Genomic DNA, 9,513 nt, shown 5'->3' on the forward strand with positions numbered 1-9,513 from the left:
CAATCGTATTTATTGAGCGCTTACTGTGTGCAGAGCACTGCACTAAGCGCTTGGGAAGTACAAGTTGGCAACACATAGAGACGGTCCCTACCCAACAGTAGGCTCACAGTCTAAAAGGAGTCAAGGTTTGCTGCCATTTGTCTGCTGCATGGGGTTGGGGCACGGGCCTGGGAGTCATCATCATCAATCGTGTTTATTGAGCGCTTACTGTGTGCAGAGCGCTGCACTAAGCGCTTGAGAAGTACAAGTTGGCAACACACAGAGACGGTCCCTACCCAACAGTAGGCTCACAGTCTAAAAGGAGTCACAAGGTTTGCTGCCATTTGTCTGCTGCATGGGGTTGGGGCACGGGCCTGGGAGTCATCATCATCATCATCATCAATCGTATGTATTGAGCGCCTACTGTGTGCAGAGCACTGCACTAAGCGCTTGGGAAGTACAAGTTGGCAACACATAGAGACGGTCCCTACCCAATAGTAGGCTCACAGTCTAAAAGGAGTCAAGATTTGCTGCCATTTGTCTGCTGCATGGGGTTGGGGCACGGGCTTGGGAGTCATCATCATCATCATCATCATCAATCGTATGTATTGAGCGCTTACTGTGTGCAGAGCGCTGCACTAAGCGCTTGGGAAGTACAAGTTGGCAACACATAGAGACGGTCCCTACCCAACAGTGGGCTCACAGTCTAAAATGTAGTCACAAGGTTTCTGCTGCATGGGGTTGGGGCACGGGCCTGGGAGTCACGAGGTTTGCTGCCATTTGTCTGCTGCATGGGGTTGGGACACGGGCCTGGGAGTCATCATCATCATCATCATCATCAATCGTATGTATTGAGCACTTACTGTGTGCAGAGCACTGCACTAAGCGCTTGGGAAGTACAAGTTGGCAACACATAGAGACGGTCCCTACCCAACAGTGGGCTCACAGTCTAAAAGGAGTCACAAGGTTTGCTGCCATTTGTCTGCTGCATGGGGTTGGGGCACGGGCCTGGGAGTCATCATCATCAATCGTATTTATTGAGCACTTACTGTGTGCAGAGCACTGCACTAAGCACTTGGGAAGTACAAGTTGGCAACATATAGAGTTGGTCCCTACCCAACAGTAGGCTCACAGTCTAAAAGGAGTCAGAAGGTTTGCTGCCATTTATCTGCTGCATGGGGTTGGGGCACGGGCCTGGGAGTCATCATCATCAATCATATTTATTGAGCACTTACTGTGTGCAGAGCACTGCACTAAGTGCTTGGGAAGTACAAGTTGGCAACATATAGAGACGGTCCCTACCGAACAGTAGGCTCACAGTCTAAAAGGAGTCAGAAGGTTTGCTGCCATTTATCTCCTGCATGGGGTTGGGGCACGGGCCTGGGAGTCATCATCATCATCATCAATCGTATTTATTGAGTGCTTACTGTGTGCACAGCACTGCACTAAGCGCTTGGGAAGTACAAGTTGGCAACATATAGAGACGGTCCCTACCCAACAGTGGGCTCACAGTCTAAAAGGAGTCACAAGGTTTGCTGCCACTTGTCTGCTGCATGGGATTGGGGCACGGGCCTGGGAGTCATCATCATCATCATCATCAATCGTATGTATTGAGTGCTTACTGTGTGCAGAGCACTGCACTAAGCGCTTGGGAAGTACAAGTTGGCAACACACAGAGACGGTCCCTACCCAACAGTAGGCTCACAGTATAAAAGGAGTCAGAAGGTTTGCTGCCATTTATCTGCTGCATGGGGTTGGGGCACGGGCCTGGGAGTCATCATCATCATCATCATCAATCGTATGTATTGAGCGCTTACTGTCTACAGAGCACTGCACTAAGCGCTTGGGAAGTACAAGTTGGCAACACATAGAGACGGTCCCTACCCAACAGTGGGCTCACAGTCTAAAAGGAGTCACAAGGTTTGCTGCCACTTGTCTGCTGCATGGGGTTGGGGTACAATTCAGCAGCAAAGACAGACAATCCCTGCCCACAACGGGCCATCCGCTCGGCCACACTGCTTCTTTGTGCGGAGCTTCTATTGGATTGAGCAGGTGTTGGAGGGGCAGCATTCCCGGTTAGGACCGTGGGTCTGGAGGAGGGAGAGGGATGGAGGGGTGGGGGGCATGGTCCGGAGGAGAAGGACGAGACGGCTCTCTGGGGATCCCGGCCAACTGTTCTGCCTGGCAGTGGTGCCAACTCACAGATGCTGACTTGTCAGCTCTGAAGAGCCACGAGAGACCAGGCGAGTATTCAGCGGCATTCTTCCTGGAAGTGGATGCCGGAGCCAAAGGCAGGCGGAGAAAAGCCCGTTGCTGGGTAGGGATTGTCTCTATCTGTTGCCAGATTGGATTTCCAAGCACTTAGTACAGTGCTCTGCACACAGTAAGAGCTCAATAAATATGATTGAGTGAATGAATGAATGGAAAAGAAAGTAACAAAAAACTCCCCAAAACGGCAGACTTGGTCTTCCCCTGTGTCCCTTCATGGGAGATGGAAAATGAGGACGGGCAGGCAGCTCTCTCCACAATGTACTAAGCATGGGATAGATAGAAGATATCACTTGCTGTCCATATGAACTTGGCAAGTCACTCACTTCTCCGGGCCCCAGTTACCTCATCTATAAAATGGGGATTGACACTGGGGGCTTCACGTGGGACATGATCTGTGTCCAACACGATTAGCTAATATATACCCCAGCACTTAGGGCAGTGCCTCACACATAATGCTTAACAAATACCGCAGTTATTATTATCATTATCAATAATCAGGTCAGACAATCCCTGTCCCACATGGGGACCCACAGGCTAAGTAAGGGGGAGAACAGGAATGGAATCCCTATTTTCCAGATGAGGAAATGGAGGTCCAGAGAAGTTCATTAATTTATTCATTCAATCATATTTCCCGAGCGCGTACTGTGTGCAGAGCACTGCACTGTGTTGGGAAGGGTACGACATAACAATAAACAGACACATTCCCTGCCCACAGCGAGTTTAAGTGACTTACCTGAGGTCACCCAGATCCCAGGTCCTCAGACTCCCAGTCCTGGCCTCTCTCCACTAGGCCACACTGCTTCTTGAGGGCCTACTGCATGAAAAACACTGTGATAAACCCTAGAGAGAGTAGAATAAATTGATAGGACTCAGCCCTCATGGAGCTTACAGTCTAATGAGAGAGCCAGATATAAAAATATTTACAATTAGAGTATAATCTAAATAGTTGAACATATGATTGAGTAATGTATATAAGAAAGAGCTCAGGAGGGAGATAAATATGTACTCAAGTGCTGAGGATGGTCTGGCAGGTTTGTTTGATTCGAGGTACTTGGGACTAATTGGGGAAGGCTTCTTGGAGGAGGTGGGATTTTTAGGAGGGCAGTGAATTTTGGGGACCTCTGATTCCCAAGCTATGAGGCAAACCAGCTTGAATCTCAGAATTCCCTGCTGGCTCAAAAGGGGGATTTGTTATGCGTTTACTATGCTTTAGACACTGTTCTAAGCGATCATGGTAGGTCCAAATGAATTAGGTTGGATACAGTCCCCGTCCCGTGTGGGATTTCCAGTCTAAGTGGTGATCTGGAAAAACTTGAGCAGAATCCATGGGGCGTCGTTTCTGAGATCCTCTTCCACTAGGCCCTTACCCCACCATGTTTGCCCTTTGAGGATTTGGCCTAGGAAAGTAATTTTCCACTCACAAATGCCTGGCAGAAAATAAAAATAAAAATAAAAAAGGCTACGCCTGGCTCTGGGTCGACATGGCCATTGAGTCTGAAAGCATAAAGCATGCGGACAGCCAGGGACCCCCTAATGAGGATTTGAGAGAGGAAACAGACATCTGTTAGATAGGATCAGGATTCCCTGGGGAAGTGGGGCGGTTGGGGGGGCGGTGGGGAGGAGCTGGGGAATGGGGAGGCGGAGTTCATTGCCAGAGCTAAATCGGAGAAACAGAAGCCCGGCCAGTTGTGGATGGATTTCAGGCCCCAGGACCTACAAAGCATCATTCTGGGGGAAGGCACGTAAAGATCAGATCGTTGCGTTCCCCCGAGGAACTCGGGAGAAGTGTGATAATGGTAGGATTTTGTTAAGCACTCACTCTGTGCTAAGCACTGTACTCAGCACTGGGGTAGACAGAAGACAAGCAGGTTGGGCGCTGCCATTATAGTAATAATAATAGCAATAATGGCATTTATTAAGTGCTTACTATGTGCAAAGCACTGTTCAAAGCGCTGAGGAGGTTACAAGGTGATCAGGTTGTCCCACGTGGGCTCACAGTCTTAATCCCCATTTTACAGATGAGGGAACTGAAGCACTGAGAAGTTAAGTGGCTTGCCCACAGTCACACAGCAGACAAGTGGAGGAGCCGGGATTTGAACCCATGACCTCTGACTCCGAAGCCCGGGCTCTTTCCACTGAGTCACGCTGCTTCTCTATGAGCTTCACGGACTAATGCCAGGGGGAAAGCAGGTATTTTCCCTGCATTTTTCAGATGAGGTTAATAATCGTGTTATTTGTTAAGCACTTACTATGTGCCAGGCACTGTACTAAGCGATGGGGTGGGAGCAGGCAAAACAGGTTGGACCCTGTCCTTGTCCCACGTGGGGTTCACGGTTGTAATCCCCATTTTACAGACAAGGTAATCGAGGCACAAAGAAGCGAAGTGACTTGCTTAGGGTCACACAGCAGACAAATGGCCTTCTAGACTGTGAGCCCGTTGTTGGGTAGGGACTGTCTCTATATGTTGCCGATTTGTACTTCCCAAGCGCTTAGTGCAGTGCTCTGCACACAGTAAGCACTCAATAAATACGATTGAATGAATGAATGAATGAAATGGCAGAGGAGGGATTAGAACCCAGATCCTTCTGACTCCAAGGCCCGAGCTGTAGCCACTAGTTCACGCTGCTTCTCTGGGCTACTGAGACGGAGAGAAGGGAAATGACCTGCCCAAGGTTATATGGCATGCAAGAAGAGGAGCTGGGATTTGAACCTAGGCCCTCTGACCCAACAAGGTCTCTGTGGGTGCCATCTTAGTTTGTGTTGGTCTCTCATTCTTATGTCCCTCTCTCCACCCCCTTAGAAGTATGGTCTGGATGCCAATTAGGAATCCTGTCCCTTCATTCATTCATTAATAATAATAATGGCATTTATTAAGCGCTTATTATGTGCAAAGCACTGTTCTAAGTGCTGGGGAGGTTACAAGGTGATCAGGCTGTCCCGGGGGGGCTCACAGTCTTAATCCCCATTTTACAGATGAGGTAACTGAGGCACAGGGAAGTGAAGTGACTTGCCCAAAGTCACACAGCTGACAAGTGGCAGAGCTGGGATTTGAACCCATGACCTCTGACTCCAAAGCCCGTGCTCTTTCCACCAAGCCACGCTGCTTCTCATGAGCCATGCTGCTTCTCATAAGACATGCTGCTTCTCATAATCATATTTATTGAGCACTTACTATGTGCACTGTACTAAGCGCTTGGAAAGTACAATTTGGCAACAGATAAAGACAGTCCCTACCCAACAATGGGCTCACAGTCTAGAAGGGAGGAGACAGACTCCAAAGCAAAACAAGTAGACAGGTGTCAATACCATCAAAGTAGATAAAAGGAATTATAGCTGTATACACTATATATATATGGTCGCCTTTGGGGCGTGTGGGAAGGGGAAGCAGCGTGGCTCAGTGGCAAGAGCACGGGCTTTGGAGTCAGAGGTCACGGGTTCAAATCCTGACTCCACCAACTGTCAGCTGTGTGACTTTGGGCACGTCACTTAATTTCTTTGTGCCTCAGTTACCTCATCTGAAAAATGGGGATTAAAAACTGTGAGCCCCCCTTGGGACAACACGATCACCTTGTACCCTCCCCAGCGCTTAGAACAGTGCTTTGCACATAGTAAGCACTTAACAAATACCATAAAAAATGGGGTGGGGGGGTCCAGTGCTCTCCCAAGTGCTCAGTACAGTGCTCTGCCCAAAGTAGGCAGCCGAGAAATCCCATTGGTGGGTGGACTGATTGATTGTAAAACCCATCCTGTAGACTGTAAACCCACTGTGGGCAGGGATTTTTCATTCTTTTTCACTGTATTGAATTTTCCAAATGCTTGGTACAGTGCTTCGCACACTGCAAGCCTTCAATTAATACGATTGAATGAATGAATAAATGACTGACTGCTTTCCAATTCCCCAGGAGAGAAGCTCAACTAGGCGTTGGGGAGAGACTAATCCCATCGATCGTTCAAGAGCATTTACTGAACACCCACTGAGTGCTATACACTCAGCACTAAACGCTGTGTTAAGTGCTTGGGAGAAAACAGCAGAAGTGAGATTCATGGCTCCTTGCCCACGGGGAGTTTACAGTCCAACGGGGAAGATGAACCAGACCAAAAATTATTTTACAGAGAGAGGGAACTGGGGGAAAGAGGAAACATCAAATAGACAAGTGTAGGGTGGAATACCTGAATTTGGGTCCATGGAGCTTGTCAGGGGCTAATTCTGGTGGATTATCCTGACCCTGACTCCCCTCTCCAGCCCTGACTGTCCCCCAGTGACCCAGCGTGGACAATCCCACACCCCTAACTCTCCCCTGTCCATAATAATAATAATAATGATGGTATTTGTTAAGCACTATGTGCCAAGCACTGTTCTAAGCGCTGGGGGGGATACAAGGTAATCAGGTTGTTCCACATTGGGTTCACAGTCTTAATCCCCATTTTACAGATGAGGTAACTTAGGCCCGGAGAAGTGAAGTGACTTGCCCAAAGTCACACAGCTGACAAGCGGTGGAGCCGGGATTAGAACTCAAGACCTCTGACTCCCAATCCCTTGTTCTTTCTACTGAGCCACACTGCTTCATCAAAAAAATGCTATTTGTCAAGCACTGTTCTAAGCGCTGGGGGGTACAAGGTAATCAGATTGTCCCACATGGGGCTCATAGTCTCAATCCCCATTTTACAGATGAGGTAACTGAGGCACAGAGGAGATAAGTGATTTACCCAAAGTCACACAGCTGATAAATGGCAGAGCTGGGATTAGAGCCCATGACCTCTGACTCCCAAGCCCACGCTCTTTCCACTGAGCCACACTACTTCTCCATCCCTGACTTCCCCCAGTGACCCAGACTGGACCATCCCCCACCCTTGACTCTTCCCTGTCCATCCCTGACTCTCCCCCAGTGTCCCAGCCCTGGCCATTCCACACCCCTGGGCTCTCCCCTCTCCATTCGATCGTATTTATTGAGCGCTTACTGTGTGCAGAGGACGGGGCTAAGCGCTCTCCATCTCTGACTCTCTTCAGTGTCCCGGAACAGACCATCTGACCCCCCGATACTCCCCTCTCCATCCCCTACTCTCCCCAGTGACCCCATGCAGAGCCACCGAAGCCCCCGATTCTCCCTTGACCATCCTTGACTACCCCCAGGTGACCCAGCATGGACCACCCGAAGCCCCTGATTCCCCCTGTCCGTCCCTGCCTGTCTCCCAGGGAGCCAGCACGGACCACCAGTGATCCCGCAAGGACCACCCGACCCCTCTGACTCTCCCCAGTCCACCCCTGACTGTCCCCCAGTGAACCAGCACGGACCACCAGTGACCTCTCAAGGACCGCCCAAATCCCCTAATTCTGCCCTGCCCACCCCTGATTGTCCCCCAGTGACCCCGCACGGATCATCCCCCCCGACTCCGACTCTCCCCTGTCCACCCCTGACTCTCCCCAATGACCCAGTACAGACCACCCAAAACCCCTGACTCTCCCCTGTCCACCCCTGACTGTCCCCCAGTGACCCCGCCCGGACCACCCAAAGCCCTTAACTCTCCCCTGTCTACCCCTGATTGTCCCCCAGTGACCCCGCCAGGGCAACCCAAAGCCCCTAACTCTCCCATGTCCACCCTTGACTGGCCCTCAGTGCCCCTCCAGGACCACCCAAAGCCCTTAACTCTCCCCTGCCCACCCATGATTGTCCCCCAGTGACCCAGCACGGACCACCCAAAGCCCCTGACTCTCCCCTGTCCACCCCGACTGTCCCTCAGTGCCCCTCCAGCACCACCCAAAGCCCCTGATTCCATCCTGTCCACCCCCTGATTGTCCCCCAGTGACCCAGCACGGACCATCTAAATCCCCTGACCCTCCCCTGTCCATCCCTGAGTGTCTCCCACTGCCCCCCAGGACCACCCAAAGCCCCCGATTCCCCCCGTCCACTCCTGATTGTCCCCCAGTGCCCTCGCGCGGACCACCGAACCCCTCTGACTCTCCCCTGTCTACACCTGACAGTCCCCCAGTGACCCCTCACGGACCACCCAAAGCCCCTGACTCTCCCCTGTCTACCCCTGACTGTCCCCCAGTGCCCCCTCACGGACCACCCAAAGCCCCTGACTCTCCCCTGCCCACCCCTGACTGTTCCCCAGTGCCCCCTCACGGACCACCCAAAGCCCCTGACTCTCCCCTGTCCACCCCGACTGTCCCCCAGTGACCCCGCACTGACCACCCAAAGCCCCCGACTCTCCCCTGTCCACCCCGAGTGTCCCCCAGTGCCCCCCGAGACCACCCAAAGCCCCCGATTCCCCTGTCCACTCCTTATTGTGCCCCCGCACGGACCACCCAACCCCTCTGACTCTCCCTTGTCCACCCCGAGTGTCCCCCAGTGATCCCGCACGGACCACCCAACCCCTCTGACTCTCCCCTGTCTACCCCGACTGTCCCCCAGTGCCCCTTCACGGACCACCCAAAGCCCCTGACTCTCCCCTGTCCACCCCTGAGTGTCAATCAATCAATCAATCAATCGTATTTATTGAGCGCTTACTGTGTGCAGAGTACTGTACTAAGCGCTTTGGGAAGTCCAAGTTGGCAACATATAGAGACAGTCCCTACCCAACAGTGGGCTCACAGTCCCCTAGTGCCCCCGCACGGACCCCCCAACCCCTCTGACTCTCCCCTGTCCACCCCTGAGGGTCCCCCAGTGACTGTCCCCTGTCCACCCCTGAGGGTCCCCCGGTGCCCCGGCACGGCTCCCTGGGAGAACGGACCCCCAGATCGGGCGGGGCGGGGGGGCGGGGTGGGCGCGGTCCCTCCAAACTTCACTCCACTGGGGTTGGGGGGGAGGGCGGGGAATCCGGGGAAGGGGCGAGGGGAGGAGGATGGAGAGGAGGGAGATGGGGATGGAGAGGAGGGAGATGGGGATGGAGAGGAGGGGAGGGGGGTGATGGAGAGGAGGGGAGGGGGATGATGGAGAGGAGGGGAGGGGGATGATGGAGAGGAGGGGAGGGGGCGGAGTGTCCCTCCCCGGGTATATAAACCCGGTCCCGGCCACCACTCACAGCCACAGACCCGCCCGTCCGGTCCGGTCCGGTCCGGTCCGGTCCTTTTCGGACCGGTTCTATCTGGTCCTGTCTGGTCCGGTCCGGTCCTGTCCGGTCCTATCTGGTCCTGTCCGGTCCGGTCCTCTCTGGTCTTCTCTGGTCCGGTCCGGTCCTGTCCGGTCTTATCTGATCGTGTCCGGTCCATTCTGGTCCTGTCCGGTCCCATTTGGTCCTGTCCGGTCCTATTTGGTTTGTCCG

This window comes from Tachyglossus aculeatus, chromosome 24 (genome assembly GCF_015852505.1).
Source record: "Tachyglossus aculeatus isolate mTacAcu1 chromosome 24, mTacAcu1.pri, whole genome shotgun sequence".
Taxonomy (NCBI): Eukaryota; Metazoa; Chordata; class Mammalia; order Monotremata; family Tachyglossidae; genus Tachyglossus; species Tachyglossus aculeatus.